This window comes from Phyllobates terribilis, unplaced genomic scaffold, assembly GCF_046119375.1.
Source record: "Phyllobates terribilis strain yellow unplaced genomic scaffold, ASM4611937v1 Scaffold_4__5_contigs__length_816908805, whole genome shotgun sequence".
In the NCBI taxonomy this organism is placed as follows: domain Eukaryota; kingdom Metazoa; phylum Chordata; class Amphibia; order Anura; family Dendrobatidae; genus Phyllobates; species Phyllobates terribilis.
In genome coordinates, this window is record NW_027362764.1 from 791,459,711 (window position 1) to 791,483,145 (window position 23,435).

Consider the following 23,435-nt stretch of genomic DNA (forward strand, 5'->3'; position numbering starts at 1 on the left):
TTGAGGTCAGGAGACTGAGATGGCCTCTCCAGTACCTTCACTTTGTTCTGCTGTAGCCAATGACAGGTCGACTTGGCCTTGTGTTTTGGATTGTTGTCATGCTGGAACGTCCAAGTACGTCCCATGCGCAGCTTGCGGGCTGATGAGTGCAAATTTGCCTCCAGTATTTGCTGATACTGTGCTGTAATGATCTTTCCTTCAACTTTTACCAAGTTTCCTGTGCCTTTGTAGCTCACACATCCCCAAAACATCAGCGGTCCACCTCCGTGCTTTACTGTAGGAATGGTGTTCCTTTCATCATAGGCCTTGTTGACCTCTCTCTAAATGTAACGTTTATAGTTGTGGCCAAAAAGTTTAATTTTGGTCTCATCACTCCAAATTACCTTGTTCCAGAAGTTTTGAGGCTTGTCTCTGTGCTGTTTGGTGTATTGTAGGCTAGATACTTTGTGGCATTTGCGCAGTAATGGCTTTCTTTTGGCGACTCGACCATGCAGCCCATTTTTCTTCAAGTTCCTCCTTGTTGTGCATCTTGAAACAGTCACACTACTAGTTTTCAGAGAGTTCTGAATTTCAGCTAATGTTATTTGTGGGCTTTTCTTTGCATCCCGAACAATTTTCCTGGCAGGTGTGGCCGATGCTTTTGTTGGTCTACCTGACTGTGATTTTGTTTTTACAGATCCCCTGATTTTCCATTTGTTAATCACAGTTATAACGCTGCTGACTGGCATTATTAATTCCTTGGATATTTTTTTGTAACCCTTTCCTGTGTTATACAGTTCAACTACCTTTTCCCGTAGATTCGTTGACAATACTTTTCCTTTCCCAATGACTCACAATCCAGAAACGTCAGTGGCTGGATGAAAGACGCAAGAGTCTGTCTGGATCCCAGAAACTCACTCAGCTTTTATGCACACACACTGATTACAAGCAAACAGGTCACAGGTGAGGATGTTACCTTTAGTAGCCATTCAAACCCGTTTGTGTCAAATTCTGTGCATGTAATCAGGCCAAAATCACCAGGGTGTGTGAACTTTTGATCAGGGTCATTTGGATGTTTTTGGTTGTCATTAAGATTTAAAAAGAGAAAACACAGTAGTTTGACAATAAATGGCTTCACCCGACCAATAACCATGAGTGGAGAAAAAGTTTTTTTTGTTATTATTCATATTCTCTGAAACGAGGACAAGAAAAAAACAATGTTGCCGTGGTATGTAAACTTTCGAGCACAACTGTATATAGATAGATTCTATACATTAAATAGATTGATAATAAATACATAGATAGTAAACATAGTAAAGCCTCGTGTAACAGGCGTTACGTGTGCCATTCATAAATCGTGTATATTGGCTGATTTCCTATTGGCCAGTCGTCATTTCTATAGAGCAATGGCTGCTGCTAAATTAAAAATTTCTGCGTCTTAATGATCAGCAAGTGCAATAATTATCTCCAATGTCTAGAGGAAATGTCTCCTCATCCACAATGCAACCCATTAATTGTTACATCTCAAGCGTGCAGTAAATGTGGGGGGACTCCTCCTTCATCATCAGTCACCCCCACCCCCTACTGTGGAAATATCTGCTCATATAATTAGCAAAGAAATAGCTAAACAAACATCTGAAAGAGCGACGTGTCTCAGGCCCCTCCATAGGTTTAGTGCATACAGAACCGACAGATGCAGAGACAGAATAGCCATATATTCTGCTCACATTGCCAAAAAGTGATATCTATCTATCTACTTATCAATTGATTGTTCGGTCTGTCTGTCTGTGGTGTGCGGATTTAAGAGTAATGGGCAGGGGGCATTGCTATAGATGTGATGCCATGCAGAAATCCATTTCCCAAGATCAAAGGTAAGGAACCTTTTTTCCTGCCAAGGACTATTTGGATATCTATACCATCATTCAGGGGCCATACAAAATTATCATAATGAAAATGATCCTGCAATATTTGGTCAAAAATTAATTAACTCTCCCTCTAATTTGATGGTGGAGCTGCTTCTCTTTGGTGCGACTGTGATGTTAGATGGTATTGATGATGTTACTATTCATAACTGATTTTCCGGATTTGAGTCAGTCTGGAGCACAGGTGACTCTTTGTGAGGGTAAGTTTTGTAAAGCACTCGCAGCTGTGGTAAGTTTGTTCTGAACACAGGTGTATATTACATTGCAGGTTTCCTCACAGGGGGAAATCACTGCTCACGTTACATTTATAGAAGGCAAGCAGTGGGAGATTTGAAATATACATCATATAGGAGACACCTAGGCTGGAGCATACACATAACATAGGAGACACTGGGGCTAGAGCATGTACATCACATAGGAGATTCTGGGGCTGAAACATATACATCATATAGGAGACACTTGGGCTGCAGCATATACATCACTTAGGAGGTGCCGGGCAGAAGCATATATATCACATAGGAGACCCTGGGGCTGGAGCACATACATCACATAGTAGACGCTGCGCTGCAGCCTATACATCACATAGGAGACACTAGGGCTGGAGCATATACATCTCATAGCAGACAGTGGGTTACAGCATATACATCACATAGTAGATGGTTGGGCAGGAGTACATACGTTACATATGAGACGCTGGAGCTTGAGCATATACATCACATAAGAGACGGTGGTTCAGGAGCATATACATCACATAGGAGATGCTGAGGCTACAGAAAATACAAGACATGACATAGGATACACTTGGGGCAGGAGCATATATATCCCATAGGAGATGCTGGGACTGCTGTATATACATCAAATAGGAGACACTGGAGCTTTAGCATATGCAGTACATCACATAAGAGATGCTGGGGATGCAGCATATACATCATATAAAAGACACTGGAGCTGCAGCATATGCAGATCATAGGAGACACTGGGGCTGGAGTATATACAATAGGAGACATTGGAGCATGGACATCCCAGAAGACAGTGGGACTGGCGCATGGACATCACAGGAGATAATGGGACTACCGCTGCTGTCTTCACCTGTGGGACAGGAGCACAGTGCACGCTAACTTCGCCTACAAAATGCATCCAGTGTCAGGACATAATCCTTCAAAGCATATGCTGCAGCATTTAGTAGTGAACGCTGCTTGCGAATTTAAAAGGCTGATGGCCACCAGGCCGAGCACTGGGGTCCCTAGGAATCTGCCCTGTCGCCAAACAAAAGGTAATTGCGGGCCGGGGGTTCCCCATCCATGCCCAAGATGATGGCAGCCAAACTCATTTTACGCACTGCAAACAGTGAAATAGATGGGGTGATATCCGAGCTGTGTCGTTCCCCGGCTGATGTGTGATGTACCCCAGAAGAGCAGAAGAACCACTGAAATTCAAATTCAACAGTTTACTTGAATTTGACTTGGAAAATCAAATAGCATCAAAGTTATAAACATAGTTTGGGAAAAAAAATAGTACTCCTCTCGCCAAGTCACCTCTCTAATTCTCAGTGGGCAGAATGAAGAAGGCCAATGAAGAAGTCGTGCCCACAGAGAGATGTCTGAAAGAACTGGCCAGACAGTGCCTGATCGGACAGTGGGCTGCGTCGCCGGTGATACTGGTGAGTGGCAAGGTGATTATTATTTTCTCTTTTAAACCTTTTTCCCAGTTCTCTACAATTATATCGGGAGGAGGGTAGCTGGCCATCATTATGCTGAATTCATACGTAGTGAATGACAAAAAAATTTACATTTTGGAAAATCCAAAATTCTTTGTAAAATTCATCTCAAACAAATTCGCTAATCTCTAACCAAAATAATAACTGTTGCACTGAATAAAGCTTCATGGCTACATGTTCAGGGTCAACAGAGGCTTAAACGTTGCACACAGCAGTGGATACATCGGATGGTGGTGTGCCTCTTCTCCAATGGTGGACACTAGGTTGTCTCTCTTCCGCTTTAGTTCATCCACTCCTCTCCCTCTTTAGTACCTCCTCGGTGGGCCTCAGCATCCAGCTCTTCATCCATTTGTGTAACTGGGTAGCATCCTAGACATCTCCCCATCTTCTCCATCAGTATGGTAGCGCCCCAGTGGGTCTTACAAAGGTACTCTGGAATTCCTGAGAGAACACAGAAAATAGAGCTACATCGCCTCAGTCTGTTTCTTCCAATAATTAGTGTACAGCGTTGCTGGATCACAAACCACTCAAAAAAACTCTGATCTTTCTCAGGCATGTGGTCTATATGTGTGGCCACTACTCAGACAACCCTTCTTCAATTACTATGTTTCCCGCTTGTAAAATAATGACACTTATACTCACCTCCAGTGCCAGCGCTGTAGCAGCGGTCCCAGCGCTGTTCCAGCAGAGACGGCAATGGCTCTCCCGGAGAGCGTATTGTTATGCCACGCAATCCCTGCTGCCAGCCAGTTCTGGCTTTGCTCTAGCAGCAGCTCTCATTTCCTTCGGATGTATGTGACGCGCCCCCTGGGCCGCGGGGTACCCGGAGCTGGGCCTGTAGACGCTGGGGGTTGTAGTCACCGTGGCGGCGACCCGGTGCGTGACCCAGGGCGGTCAAACCAAGGGTAGTCTATGTGTAAAGGTGTTTAATGTCCGACTACGCCACCTGTGGAGTGCAGCCAATAGAGACAGCCGCTGCGGAACAGTCCCCTGAAGCTGGTGGTATAGCAGCGAGGGTGGTATAACTCCCCACAGGAAGAGTGTAGCTCCAGGGCGGTGCGTGTGGATGATGGTGGTTATGGTGCAGGTAGTCAGTAATAACACGGAGTCAGATAGTGCAGTCCCAGGGTCTTTACTCACGATTATAGCAGTTACAGTTACAGGCGCCAGTGCAAGGCCCACGGCGTCCTGTGTTCACGCAGTGAGGAGTTCAGCCGACCCTCAGGTAACTCCGGAGCATTTAGCAGGACCCCCTTCTTTGTGTCCTCTCTCTGGCCTTCTTCCTGCACCTCACACCTAGTGACACTTCTATCCGGTATCCTCGGGCCTTGGCGGGCGACGTGTGTTCTGTCCCCTGGGTCCTATGTGGCTACCTTCTTAGTGGACTGGTGTGGACTTATGGCCTGCGGTACTTAAAGTGCTGCAGCCTCCGGTTTTCCAGTTGAACCTTGTAGTTCTTGCTAGTTGAGGAACCGGTTCCCTCTATCTGGCCTGACCCCTCTACCTCCTGGTAGCAGTGGGCGTACGGGTGGCTTGCTGCACGGCCCGTACCCCTAGGGTCCCTTCTCGTTCCTGGAGCCTTTCCTGCTCCCTCTCCTCCTCAGGCTCAGGCCTCCTGACTAGGCCCGCCTGTGGAGCAGAGCTCATACAGAGCCCCTGCTCCCTATCTATACCTCAGTCTGTCTGACTGGAACTGAACCCTGATCTAAGATGGTTCCTCCCTCTTATACCTCCTTCTACAAGTGCTCCCAGGATCTACGTCCTCCACCCCACCTACTATATAGTTCCCCCTCTCTAGGTGGTTCCCCCCACTTCAGCCAGGGACCAGGGACTGTGCTCTCCCGTAGGAGCAATCTCGCCCTGTCCCCCGGAAATGTGGTGTAATGAATGCAGGTGTTAGGGTCCTGAGCCATACTCCTTCTTTACCTGAGAGTGAGGTACCACACCTCTGGATGAAATGCAATAACTCTGTGGCGACCGAACCCTCAGGGGCGCCACACACCTCCCTGGTAAAACACAGCACGTCCGCGGGCTGGACCAGAGTAAAAGACAGGGTAGATTAAAGACATGCAAAATTTTTGAATGCATTCGCATAGAAGATTACAAACAACATTTCTTCCCTTTATGGGAGGTTCTTTTTCTTTAACGTTACTGGTTACGTTTCTTTACCAAAAACATTATAAAACTTTCTTCACATATATCAGGCATTGTTCACATAAACATTCCTCATATCTCGCATTTGTCATATCAAAACATTTTTCTTGGCAACACATTTTTCAAGTAAAACTTTTGGTCAACCGGTCACAGTGCACTTTGCAACCAGGTGTCCATTCTTCTGTAAGGTGCAAACTGGTAAACACGAACATGAGGGACCCGTCCCAAACCCTCAACGAAGGCTCTGGGGTGGCTGCAGGGCATAGACGATCCAGGTGTTGGACCACGTCTTCGGCCACCTCCAACGGGTTTTTGTTCTGAGGTCACTCGTTGTAGTTCTTATAAAACCAATAGGGGGCACTTTAGGAAGTGCCAAACTATTTACAATATCAGTTCTCAGGAAGATCACTGTCCTCTTTCCCTAATGTCCATTCACACCCTTTCCGGGTAACTAATGCACACACATAAAACTTTTGATTGCACCCTTCCGGGCAACTGGGTAAACATAAACTCGCAGTGTCTCTGCATACCCTGACGGGTAACTTATTTACATTAGTAGCTCTGTTCCACTTACTATACTTCAGTAAGGGTGCTCCCTCTGGGGAGGCTCTGGTCCACCGCAGGCTGACCCAGCCGGGTCATCACCACTGTAAAACGTTGTCTCCACCCTGTGGGCATTCAGGGCATACCATCCCCTGGTGCCTCGGTGCCTGGTGTAGAACACGGTGTCCCCGGGATACAGGTCCCGATCCGAGTGCCCTTCCTGTAAATGTGATTCCACATCTCTCCTGTTTACAAAGAGATCTGTGCCTGACAGCGGGTCCCGGGTGAACCCCCATCCTTTGTTAAGGTTAAATTTGACTACGGTCCCGGTGACTCTGGAACCACGAACCGCTTGCTTATCTTTGCGGGCCCGGGCCTTCTCCTCCATATTCCTGGCCTCTAACTTCTCCCACCGCGCGCGCCGTAAGCTGCACTCCTTTTTGAACTGGGCCAGCTGCTGGTGGCAGAACTCTTTGCGGCGGGCTGCGGCTGCCTTTGTCTCCTGGGAGAACCCCATCAAGTCCTCCCCAGAGTGATCCCACTCAAACTGGGCCTCGTCTTCCGGCAACTGGGAGACGGCGGCGGCGGGCTGTGGAGAGGGCAGGAGCGAAGGCTGCTGGTCCTCTATTTCCGCGGACCAGTCCCATTGGTGACGCCCGTACACCCATGCGGGTGTCGGAGGGAGCGGTACTTGGAGAGGGCCTAGGAGCGGGGTGACTTCGGTGACGCTCAGGATTAGCGGTTCCACCAGAGGGCCCAGGAACGGGTCGACGCTTACAGCGCCCGGGACAGGGAGACTCCCCCTACCTGCTCTCGCGGTTGCTCCTGCATCACTCGCGGCCTCCTGACTCTGTTCTCGGTCCTCGGAGGCTGGGGTGCTGCCGGTGCCTTGCAGCGTTGCTGGCTGCCATGCCGCCATCCGCTGCTCCATCTCCCTTTTCCACTCCTCTATGGCGTCCCGCTGGGCCCTTGCCATCCTCCGGCCCAGGTCTTCCATACCGGCGCGGAGGAATTCGGTATCTTCCCCGGGGGAGCTTGGCCACCAGCTCCTCCAGGGTATAAGGCTCTTCGGCCTGCAGCATGCCGCTGGCAGGGTCTCCGGTGCTGCTGCGGTCCATATCCTTTCCCGGGTGCGGCCTGCCTCAACTGGTCCAGATCACACCCTGTCTCCCAGTTTTCATTCCTCCCCTCCCCTTTCGGGGGCGGTTCCAGGGCAGTCTGCTGTCGGTCACTTCCAAGGGCAGCCCCCCCAACGTCGATGGACACATCCACATACATTATCACTGCTGCTTGGGGCGGGCCCCGCTTTTGGCGCCATTCTGGGACCCAGCCCACGATGGGAGGTTCGGTACTGTTGTCTTTTGACTCGCACATAATGGTGCCCGTTCTTCTGGGGCGGGTGCCACATTCAGTACAGTAAAACAGTCTCTAGGCACACAATACCCAATGATAACGGGCTGGTTGCATATCTTGCCGACTACGCCAAAGTTGACGCGCCCCCTGGGCCATGGGGTACCCGGAGCCGGGCCTGTAGACGCTGGGGGTTGTAGTCACCGTGGCGGCAACCGGGTCCGTGACCCAGGGCGGTCAAACCAAGGGTAGTCTATGTGTAAAGGTGTTTAATGTCCGACTACGCCCACCTGTGGAGTGCGGCCAATAGAGACCGCCGCTGCGGAACAGTCCCCTGAAGCTGGTGGTATAGCAGCGAGGGTGGTATAACTCCCCACAGGAAGAGTGTAGCTCCAGGGCGGTGCGTGTGGATGATGGTGGTTATGGTGCAGGTAGTCAGTAATAACACGGAGTCAGATAGTGCAGTCCCAGGGTCTTTACTCATGATTATAGCAGTTCCAGTTACAGGCGCAAGTGCAAGGCCCACGGCGTCCTGTGTTCACGCAGTGAGGGGTTCAGCCGACCCTCAGGTAACTCCGGAGCATTTAGCAGGACCCCCTTCTGTGTGTCCTCTCTCTGGCCTTCTTCCTGCACCTCACACCTAGTGACACTTCTATCTGGTATCCTCGGGCCTTGGCGAGCGACGTGTGTTCCGTCCCCTGGGTCCTATGTGGCTACCTTCTTAGTGGACTGGTGTGGACTTATGGCCTGCGGTACTTAAAGTGCTGCAGCCTCCGGTTTTCCAGTTGAACCTTGTAGTTCTTGCTAGTTGAGGAACCGGTTCCCTCTATATGGCCTGACCCCTCTACCTCCTGGTAGCAGTGGGCGTACGGGTGGCTTGCTGCACGGCCCGTACCCCTAGGGTCCCTTCTCGTCTCGTTCCTGGAGCCTTTCCTGCTCCCTCTCCTCCTCAGGCTCAGGCGTCCTGACTAGGCCCGCCTGTGGAGCAGATCTCAGACAGAGCCCCTGCTCCGTCTTCACCTCAGTCTGTCTGACTGGAACTGAACCCTGATCTAAGATGGTTCCTCCCTCTTATACCTCCTTCTACAAGTTCTCCCAGGATCTACGTCCTCCACCCCATCCACTACATAGTTCCCCCTCTCTAGGTGGTTCCCCCAACTCCAGCCAGGGACCGGGGACTGTGCTCTCCCGTAGGAGCAATCTCGCCCTGTCCCCTGGAAATGTGGTGTAATGAAAGCAGGTGTTAGGGTCCTGAGCCATACTCCTTCTTTACCTGAGAGTGAGGTACCACACCTCTGGATGAGATACAATAACTCTGTGGCGACCGAACCCTCAGGGGCGCCACATATGTGATACATCCAAGGCGGGGAGAGTGAAACCAGTGCTGACTGGCTGCGGAAATGGCGTGACATAACAGTGTGATCCCTAGGTGAGCCAGTGCGGACACCATTAGAACAGCACCGGCACCAGAGGTGAGTATAAGTGTTATTGGTTTACTGGGGGAAAACATAGAGATTGAGAAGTGGTTGAGTAATGGAAAACACCTTTAACTAAGCCACACTCTGTCTAGAACTTTCTGGTGTGTGCAGAAGTAGGGGATTTCCTATCTGAGGTAACTACTAAGGAGAATCGGAAGATGTAGCTGGCCAGATGTCACTGTGCCGTCCCTCTGTAGTGTGCTCCGAGCATACACGGGCTCCGCGACAAGAAACCAAACCATGCAACAGTTCATCATTGCTTTATTTGCAGACATCCATTATGGAGGCACGATGCTTTAAACGTTTCAAAATTCAATACTCATAGAAGATCTATGCAACCTTTGCCCACTCAGCTTGTGCCATCATTTATTTTCCATCACACCATTGCAGCTATCTATCTGGATCTCAGTCGGCCCCATACTCTCACTGTCTCACATGGTTTTGCCTGATGGTCTCACTGCTCTGGCATCCTCCGACAATCCCAACCAGGCCCTCACCCACCTGTCACTCAGTCGCAGTCTCCTGGATACCTGTATTCCACCTGATTTAGGTGGACTACCTGGCTCTTCTCCATGAGGCTATAATCACCTGTCTCATAACTGCAGGACAAGCTGTCCCTTGTTGGGGACTTCCATCACTCTTTCTTGTGTCCCAGACTTTAGTTGTTACATGATGCAGAATGCATTTTCCCTCCTTCCATGGTTCATATCTGTTTCTCAGGGGAACACTCTCTATCAGGGTGGTATCTTCCTATCTCCTTTATGGGTGGCTGATTTCCAACACCCTGGACAGTCACAGAGGAAATCTCCCCTCTGTAACCTGGTGCAGCACACGGCTCAAGATGTTTCCACTGTTCATCTTCTAGACAATACTCTGTAACATGGCTCTTGCTCACACACTGGCCATCTGCAACTAACACTGAATGAGGGAAAGAGAGCCACTAAATAACCCCTGTCTGTTGTAGTAGTGGGGAAGGAAGTAGCTTCCCTCTGGCACTAAAAGGGTTAAGGAGTATATTCCCGGCAGTTAGATCTCTCTGGGCTGCAGTTAGGTCCAGTTAAGGGGTTAGCAGTGATAATCCAGCCCAGTAGAGGGAGAGGGAACCCAGAGTTATGGTTGAGTACAGGATGTGAATAAATGCTGTCCCTGATATGTTTCCTTGTGGGCTGTAGTATTGGTATCCAGCCACAAGATGCCACTGTCCCGAATGCAGATGACAGGTTAAGTCTGCCAGTCGGATTGCAGGCATTTAGGACAGTGAGACAGTTAATTGTGTGTGAGGACAGCCCATAGAGTGTGGGCACGTTAGGAAAATCTCTGTTTAGTTTCTAGGAGCAGGAAGTGAAAGTTCAGTGAGAGATAGTACTTGGGACAGTACAGGCAGCCTCAGTATATTGGCTGCTTGGGTAGATGTGAGCCCTATACCCCAGACAGTGGATCACCAAGTAGAAGAATCCCTCCACAAGAGTCCCCTTAGCCGGCCTGGGAAACTCAAGAGAGTCATTGAGGACCTGGGGGCAGATTCTGCCAGCAGGCTGCAGAAGAAGTCAGGACTCAAACCTAAGATGTGGGGAGAACTAGGATCCGGATATACTGTCATTGTGTTGTGCACACGCCCGGGCTGAGCGGCGTGTGCGTGTGATTGTAGTGATTCCACTGGACCATGAACCGGAGAGTGCCTGGAGGGGCGTGACTAAGTATCTGGCCGATCCGACCAAGATGGCACGACGGCATACGACGCCAGTGCACCAGGGAGAAACCGGGCAGAGGGACCAGGTGCTACTCCAGGTCAAACTCCGGACACGGGGGTTGACCCACACAGGGATTACTGGATCAGGCTGGTTAGGCTGGCGCACAGACTGGAGGGTATAGGCAGGCACGACTGGTATGCAGGCAGGCGGGTAAAGGCAAGCGCAGCTAGAGTGCAGACAGGGAGGCACTAGCAGGTAGGAACACAGGCGGGATAGGACCCAGTACACACTGGGACTCAGGAACAATACAGGTAGAGGGGTACAGGCAAGCACAGCTAGAGTGCAGACAGGGAGGCACTAGCAGGTAGGAACACAGGCGGGATAGGACCCAGTACACACTGGGACTCAGGAACAGGCAGGTTAGGCTGGCACAGACTGGTGGATATAAGCAAACACGGCAGGTATGCAGATGGGTGGATACAGGCGAGTATGCAGGCAGGGAGGTACTGGCCGAAAGGACGGGCTGGAGCACAGAAAGGTTAAGACCCAGTACAGACTGGGTCACAGAACCGCAGATGCGGTAGACAACCACAGCAGAGAGGGAACGCCTGAAGCGGTGGGCAAGAACAGAGCAGGACGGGGCTGCAGGAGCAGCGAGCACAAGCAGGGCAGGACAGGACTGCCGGAGCAGCGGGCAGAAGCAGGGCAGGACAGGACTGCCGGAGCAGCGGGCAGAAGCAGGGCAGGACAGGACTGCCGGAGCAGCGGGCAGAAGCAGGGCAGGACAGGACTGCCGGAGCAGCGGGCAGAAGCAGGGCAGGACAGGACTGCCGGAGCAGCGGGCAGAAGCAGGGCAGGACAGGACTGCCGGAGCAGCGGGCAGAAGCAGGGCAGGACAGGACTGCCGGAGCAGCGGGCAGAAGCAGGGCAGGACAGGACTGCCGGAGCAGCGGGCAGAAGCAGGGCAGGACAGGACTGCCGGAGCAGTGGGCAGAAGCAGGGCAGGACAGGACTGCCGGAGCAGTGGGCAGAAGCAGGGCAGGACAGGACTGCCGGAGCAGTGAGCAAAAGGGACAGAGCGGAGCAAGGCTGCGGAGCAGTGAGCAAGGAGTCAGAGCAGGCTAGAACCGCCGGAGCGGTAAGCAAAGGAGTCAGAGCAGACTAGAACCGCCGGAGCGGTGAGCAAAGGAGTCAGAGCAGGCTAGAACCACCGGAGCGGTGAGCAAAGGAGTCAGAGCAGGCTAGGCTGAGTAGGGGGGACAGGGCTCTGTTCACACGGAACAGACAGGAAGGGAAAGGCAGAGCCAGACACCCACAGGGTACTAGCAGAGAAGTAGCGAGTGGACCACAAACTCACAAACGGGAGTACAGAGACAACAAGCAGGAGTTAGGTACGAGTTCAGACTCTGCAGAAAAAGGAAGGGAACGGACATAGAGGCAAAACAGGTAAAGGATAGGAGAGAGTTCAGACTGGAACTGAGTGTACGGAGGAGACCGACACTGCAGCGGAATACAGGAGCGGGTCTGGGAATACGGCCCCCAGAGAGGCAGGACGAACAGGCAAGGTGCGTGTTCAGACAGGACAGACAAGATACAGGAGCAGGTCTAGGTAATCGGCCCCTAGAAGGCAGGAGGAACAGGCTAGGAGCGTGTTCAGACAGGTCAGACAAGATACAGGAACGGGTCTAGGTAATCGGCCCCTAGAAGGTGAGAGGAACAGGCTAGGAGCGTGTTCAGACAGGCCTGGAAATACAGCCTCCAGGATAGGCAGACAAGAGAACACAGAACGGGACCTGGCACCTTCAGAGTGCAAGCACACACTGAATGAAACACTATGCTCAGGCAGGAATAGATGGGAGCAGCTGAGCTATATACCAGGTGACAGACAGCAATAGGCTGAGGACGCACAAGGGGTGTGACCCACAGCAGGTACAAAAAGCAGGAAGTGATCGGGCACCGCCCTTAAGCAGCAGAAACAGACACAAACAGACAGCATGGAGGGAAGCCAGGGAGACATTCTGGACTGGAGATCAAGTGCGCGCTCTTGCACAGTGGGAGATGGACCACTATGCAAGGACGCCGCCAGGTATGTTACAGTACCCCCCCCCTTACGCCCCCTCTTCTTCAGGCCTGCCAGAATCTTCCGCAGGGAATTCGAGGGCCAATTCTTCACTTCGAAGAGATCACTTCCCCTGTCCACCGGAAAAACTGGTCTCCTCTGGGTAGCTAGGATGCTACCTCCCATCCAGCCACCCTTAGCAACAGACGAAACGGGTGGAGTACCAGGAACAGCACACAAGGAAGTCTCTCTCCACATATTTTCAGGTGGCACCCCAGAGGGTACAGGAGACAACTGGAAGTCCTCCACCGGGTTGGAGGGGGACAGAGACTTGGGGGTAATCTCTGCTTCGAGGTACATCTTGTCAAGCTCACAGGAAGAAATAGACGGGTTATCAGGTACATAATGAGGAAAAGTCACTGTCTCTTTGTTTTCTGGTGGTACCCCGGAGGATTCAGGAAACAACTGGAGGTCCTCCGCCGGGTCAGAAGAGTGCAGAGGCTCAGAGAAAACATCTGCTTCAGAGTACACTAGGTCGGACTCACTGGACGAAGCAGGCGAGGTATCGGGTACCGAGTATAGGAAAGTCTCTGTCCATTCTCCACCAGGTGGCACCCCGAAGGGTTCTGGAGACAACTGGCGGTCCTCCGCCTGGTCAGAGGGGTGTAGAGACTCACGGGTAACCTCTGCTTCAGAGTACACTAGGTCGGACTCACTGGACGAAGCAAGCGAGGTATCAGATCCAGGATATAGGAAAGTCTCTGTCCATTTACCACCAGGTGGCACCCCGAAGGGTTCTGGAGACAACTGGAGGTCCTCCGCCTGGTCAGAGGAGTGTAGAGACTCGGGAGTAACCACTGCTTCAGAGTACACTAGGTTGGACTCACTGGACGAAGCGAGCGAGGTATCAGGTGCAGAGTATAGGAGAGTCTCTGTCCTTTCGCTACCAGGTAGCACCCCGAAGGGTTCAGGAGACAACTGGAGGTCCTCCGCCTGGTCGGAGGGGTGTAGAGACTCGGGAGTAACCTCTGCTTCGGAGTACACTAGGTTGGACTCACTGGACGAAGCGAGAGAGGTATCAGGTACAGAGTATAGGAGAGTCTCTGTCCTTTCGCTACCAGGTAGCACCCCGAAGGGTTCAGGAGACAACTGGAGGTCCTCCGCCTGGTCGGAGGGGTGTAGAGACTCGGGGGTAACTACCACTTTGGGGTACCCATTGTCAGGCTCACAGGACGAAGCGGACAAAGTATCGAGTACCGGGTGTAGAGAATTCTCTCTCCATTTGTCATCGAGTGGTATCCCGGAGGATTCAGGAGGCAACAGGGGGTCCTCCGCCAGGTAGTAGAGGTGCACAGACTCTGAGGTAACCACAGCTTTGGAGCATCCTTGGACATGCACACCGGTTAAAGTGGGTGAAGCATCTGATGCCGGGTGCAGGAAGTTCTCCTGTGTGGAGTCTGGATGGGCAGAAGTCTCTTCGGGCAGGAGAACTGGTGCACTACCCACGCACATTACCCGTTGGGGCTTCTCCGGGATACAGGGAGATGAAGCTTCAGTAGGGACTTCAAGGTTGGGGTCAGGAGGTCTCAGGGAGGACAGACCCTGGCGTGACGGCTTGCCTCTACGTCTAGCACGTCTGGACTGCCTCTTGAGGTTGGGAGAAGTATTCCGGAAAGCGTAGTCACCCTGTGAGGATTCTGGGTGGGCAGTAGTCTCATTGGGCTGGAGGACTATTGCGCTACCCACACACATTACCCATTGGGGCTGCTCCGGGATATTGGGAAGTGAAGCTTCAGCAGGAGCCTCCGGGTTAGGATCATCGAAGACCATTAGAAAGGCCACCAGGAAGGCCATTAGGTCCAGGAGGATCGGATCCTGTGTTTCATATAGGGGGTTGATCCATTCCAAGGCATCACCCGCCAGGTAAGACATAATGAATGCCACCTTAACCCGATCGGTGGGAAAACATAGAGGGTAGAACTTGAAGTGTAGCATGCATTGCTCCACAAATGCACGACTTTGTCTAGGATCCCCATAATAACGTAGCGGATCCGCGGGAACGAGAGCAGATAGATCCATCTGGACGGGTGCGTAATTCGCCTGGAACTCAGCTAAAGGAAAAAAATTAAAATATTTATTTATTTATTTTAATGCATGTATTCGCTGGAAAACTTCTCAGAGAGCGAAGGCCGTGGGGCTCAACGGGAACCATGGCCTGAGCATGCTGTTGTGCACACGCCCGGGCTGAGCGGCGTGTGCGTGTGATTGTAGTGATTCCACTGGACCATGAACCGGAGAGTGCCTGGAGGGGCGTGACTAAGTATCTGGCCGATCCGACCAAGATGGCACGACGGCATACGACGCCAGTGCACCAGGGAGAAACCGGGCAGAGGGACCAGGTGCTACTCCAGGTCAAACTCCGGACACGGGGGTTGACCCACACAGGGATTACTGGATCAGGCTGGTTAGGCTGGCGCACAGACTGGAGGGTATAGGCAGGCACGACTGGTATGCAGGCAGGCGGGTAAAGGCAAGCGCAGCTAGAGTGCAGACAGGGAGGCACTAGCAGGTAGGAACACAGGCGGGATAGGACCCAGTACACACTGGGACTCAGGAACAATACAGGTAGAGGGGTACAGGCAAGCACAGCTAGAGTGCAGACAGGGAGGCACTAGCAGGTAGGAACACAGGCGGGATAGGACCCAGTACACACTGGGACTCAGGAACAGGCAGGTTAGGCTGGCACAGACTGGTGGATATAAGCAAACACGGCAGGTATGCAGATGGGTGGATACAGGCGAGTATGCAGGCAGGGAGGTACTGGCCGAAAGGACGGGCTGGAGCACAGAAAGGTTAAGACCCAGTACAGACTGGGTCACAGAACCGCAGATGCGGTAGACAACCACAGCAGAGAGGGAACGCCTGAAGCGGTGGGCAAGAACAGAGCAGGACGGGGCTGCAGGAGCAGCGAGCACAAGCAGGGCAGGACAGGACTGCCGGAGCAGCGGGCAGAAGCAGGGCAGGACAGGACTACCGGAGCAGCGGGCAGAAGCAGGGCAGGACAGGACTGCCGGAGCAGCGGGCAGAAGCAGTGCAGGACAGGACTGCCGGAGCAGCGGGCAGAAGCAGGGCAGGACAGGACTGCCGGAGCAGCGGGCAGAAGCAGGGCAGGACAGGACTGCCGGAGCAGCGGGCAGAAGCAGGGCAGGACAGGACTGCCGGAGCAGCGGGCAGAAGCAGGGCAGGACAGGACTGCCGGAGCAGCGGGCAGAAGCAGGGCAGGACAGGACTGCCGGAGCAGCGGGCAGAAGCAGGGCAGGACAGGACTGCTGGAGCAGCGGGCAGAAGCAGGGCAGGACAGGACTGCCGGAGCAGTGGGCAGAAGCAGGGCAGGACAGGACTGCCGGAGCAGTGGGCAGAAGCAGGGCAGGACAGGACTGCCGGAGCAGTGAGCAAAAGGGACAGAGCGGAGCAAGGCTGCGGAGCAGTGAGCAAGGAGTCAGAGCAGGCTAGAACCGCCGGAGCGGTAAGCAAAGGAGTCAGAGCAGACTAGAACCGCCGGAGCGGTGAGCAAAGGAGTCAGAGCAGGCTAGAACCACCGGAGCGGTGAGCAAAGGAGTCAGAGCAGGCTAGGCTGAGTAGGGGGGACAGGGCTCTGTTCACACGGAACAGACAGGAAGGGAAAGGCAGAGCCAGACACCCACAGGGTACTAGCAGAGAAGTAGCGAGTGGACCACAAACTCACAAACGGGAGTACAGAGACAACAAGCAGGAGTTAGGTACGAGTTCAGACTCTGCAGAAAAAGGAAGGGAACGGACATAGAGGCAAAACAGGTAAAGGATAGGAGAGAGTTCAGACTGGAACTGAGTGTACGGAGGAGACCGACACTGCAGCGGAATACAGGAGCGGGTCTGGGAATACGGCCCCCAGAGAGGCAGGACGAACAGGCAAGGTGCGTGTTCAGACAGGACAGACAAGATACAGGAGCAGGTCTAGGTAATCGGCCCCTAGAAGGCAGGAGGAACAGGCTAGGAGCGTGTTCAGACAGGTCAGACAAGATACAGGAACGGGTCTAGGTAATCGGCCCCTAGAAGGCGAGAGGAACAGGCTAGGAGCGTGTTCAGACAGGCCTGGAAATACAGCCTCCAGGATAGGCAGACAAGAGAACACAGAACGGGACCTGGCACCTTCAGAGTGCAAGCACACACTGAATGAAACACTATGCTCAGGCAGGGATAGATGGGAGCAGCTGAGCTATATACCAGGTGACAGACAGCAATAGGCTGAGGACGCACAAGGGGTGTGACCCACAGCAGGTACAAAAAGCAGGAAGTGATCGGGCGCCGCCCTTAAGCAGCAGAAACAGACACAAACAGACAGCATGGAGGGAAGCCAGAGAGACATTCTGGACAGGAGATCAAGTGCGCGCTCTTGCACAGTGGGAGATGGACCACTATGCAAGGACGCCGCCAGGTATGTTACACATTGGTGAGGAAGATTCTCTAGGGCTAGATAATAAAGCAAGAGAGATGGTTCACCTAAATTGGGAACCAGGGCTGAAGTTGTGTCAAGTACCAGTGGGAAAGATGACAACCTGTTGGGCCTTATCCATTATATCTGCCTGTAAATATTGTACATATTCCTCTTCCTCAAGTAAAGTCCCAGTTATTGTTATGAACCTTGTGTCCTCTGAGTTTATTGCTGCGCTGGTTCCAGATGAGAAATGCCTGAAGGCAGACGCGACCAGCTGGTCTGAAGTAAGTGGAAAGCACCACATACCCTGCAGCACATCAGAAGGAAGACACACCTTGTCTGTAGAGTGCCAGAGCAAGCAGGGGCCACAGCTCCCCTACGACTACCTCGCTGGGGCACCTTACACTGTCACTCAGGCTCAGCATGACTCGCGGGCACACAACACATAAAATGTAATTAACACATAAAACATGAACAAATGCACTGAACATAGCTCCATGTGAGGACTGCAAACAAATCTCACAGGTCGTCATCTTGATTTGGTACTGCTGTACAATAAAATACAATGGCATATAGAAACATCTAGTGTATTAGAACAATGGGTGGCTAGAGACCATCTTCACCCTATTACAGAACTACAGTGGGTACGGAAAGTAATCAGACCCCTTTAAATGTTTCACTCTTTGTTTCATTGCAGCCATTTGGTAAATTCTAAAAAGTTCATTTTTTTTCTCATTAAAGTAGACTCTGTACCCCATCTTGACTAAAAATAACAGAAATGTAGATATTCTTTCAAATTTATTTAAAAAGAAAAACTGAAATATCACATCATAAGTATTCAGACCCTTTGCTCAGTATTGAGTAGAAGCACACTTTTGAGATAGTACAGCCATGAGTCTTCTTGGGAATGATGCAACAAGTTTTTCACACCTGTATTTGGGGATCCTGTGCCATTCTTCCTTGCAGATCCTCTCAAGTTCCGTCAGGTTGGATGGTGAACGTTGGTGGACAGCCATTTTCAGGTCTCTCCAGAGATGCTCAATTGGGTTTAGGTCAGGGCTCTGGCTGGGCCAGTCAAGAATGGTCACAGACTTGTTCTGAAGCCGCTCCTTTGTTATTTTAGCTGTGTGCTTAGGGTCATTGTCTTGTTGGAAGGTGAACCTTCAGCCAAGTCTGAGGTCCAGAGCACTCTGGAAGAGGTTTTCATCCAGGATATTTCTGTACTTGACCGCATTCATGTTTCCTTCAATTACAACCAGTCTTTTTGTCCCTACAGCTGAAAAATACCCCCATAGCATGATGCTGCCACCACTGTTGGGATTGTGTTGGGCAGGTGATGAGCAGTGCCTGGTTTTTAAGGCCCGAAAGGTGGAGGGCTTCAGTGATAGTTGACTTTGTAGAACTTTCTCCCATCTCCCTACTTCATCTCTGGAGCTCAGCCACAGTGATATTGGGGTTCTTCTTTACCTCTCTCCCCAAACCTCTTCTTCCACAATTGCTCAGCTTGGCTGGACGGCCAGGTTTAGGAAGACTTCTGGTGGTCCCAAACTTCTTCCATTTAACGATTATGGAGGCCACTGTGCCCTTAGGAACCTTGAATAATGCAGAAATTCTTTTGCAACCTTGGCCATATCTCTGCATTGCCACAGTTCTGTCTCTGAGCTCCTTGGGCAGTTCCTTTGAGCTCATGATTCTCATTTGGTCTGACATGCACTGTGAGCTGTGAGGTCTTATATAGACAGGTGTGTGCCTTTCCAAATCAAGTCCAATCAGTTTAATTAAACACAGCTGGACTCCAATGAAGGAGTAGGACCATCTCAAGGAGGATCACAAGGAAATGAACAGCATGTGACTTAAATATGAGTGTCTGAGCAAAGGGTCTGATACTTATGACCATGTGATATTTCAGTTTTTCTTTTTTAACCCCTTAAGCCCCGCGGGTGGTTTGCACGTTAATGACCGGGCCAATTTTTACAATTCTGACCACTGTCACTTTATGAGGTAATTACTCTGGAACGCTTCAACGGATCCCCCTGATTCTGAGTTTGTTTTTTCGTGACATATTGTACTTCATGATTGTGGAAAAATTTCTTCGATATCACTTGCGTTTATTTGTGAAAAAAACGGAAATTTGGCGAAAATTTTGAAAATTTTGCAATTTTCAAAATTTGAATTTTTAAGCCCTGAAATCAGAGCGATATGTCACACAAAAGAGTTAATAAATAACATTTCCCACATGTCTACTTTACATCAGCACAATTTTGGAACCAAAATTTTTTTTTGTTAGGCAGCTATAAGGGTTAAAAGTTGACCAGCGATATCTCATTTTTCCAACAAAATTTACAAAACCATTTTTTTAGGGACCACATCACATTTGAAGTCACTTGGAGAGGTCTTTTTGACAGAAAATACCCAAAAGTGACACCATTCTAAAAACTGCACCCCTCAAGGTGCTCAAAACCACATTCAAGAACTTTATTAACCCTTCAGGTGCTTCACAGGAATTTTTTGAATGTGGAAGAAAAAAATGAACATTTAACTTTTTTCACAAAAATGTTACTTTAGACGCAATTTTTTTTATTTTCACAGGGGTAACAAGAAAAAATGGACCCCAAAATTTGTTGTGCAATTTCCCCTGGGCACGCAGATACCCAATATTTGGGGAAAAAACACTGTTTGGGCGCACGGCAGGGCTCGGAAGGGAAGGAGCGCCATTTGACTTTTTGATTGTAAAATTTGCTTGAATAATTAGCGGACGCCATGTTGTGTTTGGAGAGCCCCTGTGTGCCCAAACTTTGGAGCTCCCCCACAAGTGACCCCATTTTGGAAACTAGACCCCCCAAGGCACCTTTATAGATGCATAGTGAGCACTTGGAACCCCCAGGTGCTTCACAAATTGATTCGTAAAAATGAAAAAGTGAAAAAAAAAACACTTTTTCATTTTTACGAATCAATTTGTGAAGCACCTAGGGGTTCCAAGTGCTCACTATGCATCTAGATAGGTGCCTTGGGGGGTCTAGTTTATAAAATGGGGTCACTTGTGGGGGAGCTCCAATGTTTGGGCACACAGGGACTCTCTAAATGCAACATGGTATCCGCTAACAAATTGAATGGAAAATCGGCTCAAATTGTTAGCGGACACCACATTGCGTTTGGAGAGCCCCTCTGTGCCCAAACTTTGGAGCTCCCCCACAAGTGACCCCATTTTGGAAACTAGACCCCCCAAGGCACCTTTCTAGATGCATAGTGAGCACTTGGAACCCCCAGGTGCTTCACAAATTGATTCGTAAAAATGAAAAAGTGAAAAAAAAAACACTTTTTCATTTTTATGAATCAATTTGTGAAGCACCTAGGGGTTCCAAGTGCTCACTATGCATCTAGATAGTGCCTTGGGGGGTCTAGTTTCCAAAATGGGGTCACTTGTGGGGGAGCTCCAATGTTTGGGCACACAGGGACTCTCTAAATGCAACATGGTATCCGCTAACAAATTGAATGGAAAATCGGCTCAAATTGTTAGCGGACACCACATTGCGTTTGGAGAGCCCCTCTGTGCCCAAACTTTGGAGCTCCCCCACAAGTGACCCCATTTTGGAAACTAGACCCCCCAAGGCACCTTTCTAGATGCATAGTGAGCACTTGGAACCCCCAGGTGCTTCACAAATTGATTTGTAAAAATGAAAAAGTGAAAAAAAAAACACTTTTTCATTTTTATGAATCAATTTGTGAAACACCTGGGGTTCCAAGTGCTCACTATGCATCTAGATAGGTGCCTTGGGGGGTCTAGTTTCCAAAATGGGGTCACTTGTGGGGGAGCTCCAATGTTTGGGCACACAGGGGCTCTCCAAACGCAACATGGCGTCCGCTAACAATTTGAGCCGATTTTCCATTCAATTTGTTAGCGGACACCATGTCGCGTTTGGAGAGCCCGTGATGTGCCTAAACAGTGGAGCTCCCCCACAAGTGTCCCCATTTTGGAAACTATACCCCTCAAGGATTTTATTAAGGTGTATAGTGAACATTTTGAACCCAGAGGTACGGCACAGAATTTGTTTACATTAGGTCATCATATTGAATAAGTTGTCATTATTCTTGAGCGCAAGTGCTCGCTACTTGAGTTTGCATCGGGTACTCAGGTATGCACCATGTACAGCGTGTGCTCGAGTGACATGCTCGAGTCCCTGCTCCGCATGTTTCACGGCTATTAGACACCCAAAAAAAAACATGCGGGGATCGCTCGTGCATGGCAGGCAATCCCCGTAAAGTTTTTTGGCCGCGAAGCATATGGGGCAGAGACTCGAGCATGTCACTCAAATACCCACGATACTCAATGCATACCAGAGCACCCGATGCAAACTCAAGTAGCGAGCACTTGCTCTCAACACTAGTCGCCATATCGTCATCTTTTTTTCTTACTTTTGAAAAAAATCCCAACCCCAGCCCTAACCCTAGCACAACCCTAGCCCTAGCACAACCCTAGCCCCAGCACAACCCTAGCCCCAGCACAACCCTAGCCCCAGCACAACCCTAGCCCCAGCACAACCCTAGCCCCAAACCCAGCCCTAACCCTAGCCCAATCCTAACCCAAGAGTTTATTTTTGACGCCGTTCCTTGTGCGGTATAAGTGATTAGACGACTTTATTCTTTGGGTCGGTGTGATTACAGCAATGCCAGAATCATATGGGGTTTTTATGACTGACAGCTGTCACACACTAAAAGACGCATTTTTTGTAAAATCTAGTTTTTGCATCGTCATATTTTGAGAGCTATAATTTTTCCAGATTTTGGCAGACAGTCATGTGACGGCTCGTTTTTTGCGGGATGACTTGACGTTGTTATTGGTGCCATTTTCAGGCACGTGACATTTTTTGATCGCTTTCTATTCCGATTTTTGGGAGGCAGAATAAACAAAAACCAACAATTCAGGAATTGTTTTTTTTTTTTTTTTTATTCTTTTCCGCGTGTGGTAAAATTGATGAGGTAGCTTTATTCTTCGGGTCAGTACGTTTACAGCGGTACCACATTTGTATCATTTTTCTATGTTTTGGCGCTTATACACAATAAAAGCTATTTTATAGAAAAAAATATTTTTTAGCATCGCTTTGTTCTGAGAGCTATAACTTTTTTATTTTTCGGCTGATGGAGCTATATGGCGGCTTGTTTTTTGCAGGACGAGATGACGTTTTCAGCGGTATCATTTTTATTTATATGCGTCTTTTTGATCGTGTGTTATTCCACTTTTTGTTTGGCGGTATGGTGATAAAGCATTGTTTTTTGCTTCGTTTTTTTTTTTTTTTTTTTACCGTGTTCACTGAAGGGGTTAACTAGTGGGACAGTTTTATAGGTCAGGTTGTTCCGGACGCGGCGATACCAAATATGTGTACTTTTATTGGTTTTTTTTTATTTTTTTTATAATAATATTTATTGATGGGTACATTATATTTTTATTTTTGGTGTATTATTTTTTTTATTTTTTTATAATATTTTTGCACATTTTTTTTTTTTTTTTCACTTTCACACAGTTTATACACTTTATTACTTTGTCCCCCTCTGGGACTTTCACTTTTTTTTTTCTGATCGCCTGCATGGCACAGGAATGAAGCACCATCCCTATGCCATGAAGGCTGTCAGAAGTGCACAGTGTGAAGATTGCTTGGAGATGCACTGCGCATGCCCAAGCAATCTTCCTGCTCTCTGGTGACCCGGATGTTGTCATGACGACATCGGGTCGTCATGGCAACACCCGGGAAGCCTTTGCAGACTGCGCTGGAAGCCGGAAGAGGAGGTGAGTATCGCCGATCACCTCCCCTTGCCCCCGCAATGCCGCGATCGACTTCGATCGACTTCGATCGCAGCATCGCGGGGGTTAATGTGCTGGAAGCGGTGCAGGACCGCTCCCTGCACATAGTACCGGGTGTCAGCTGTGACAATCAGCTGACACCCGGCGGCGATCGCGCCCGCACAGCCTGTGTGCGCGCGCGATCGCCATGACGTACTAATACGGGTCTGGCTCTTAAGTCCCAGGGCACAGACGCGTATTAGTACGTCAGATGTTATTAAGGGGTTAATAA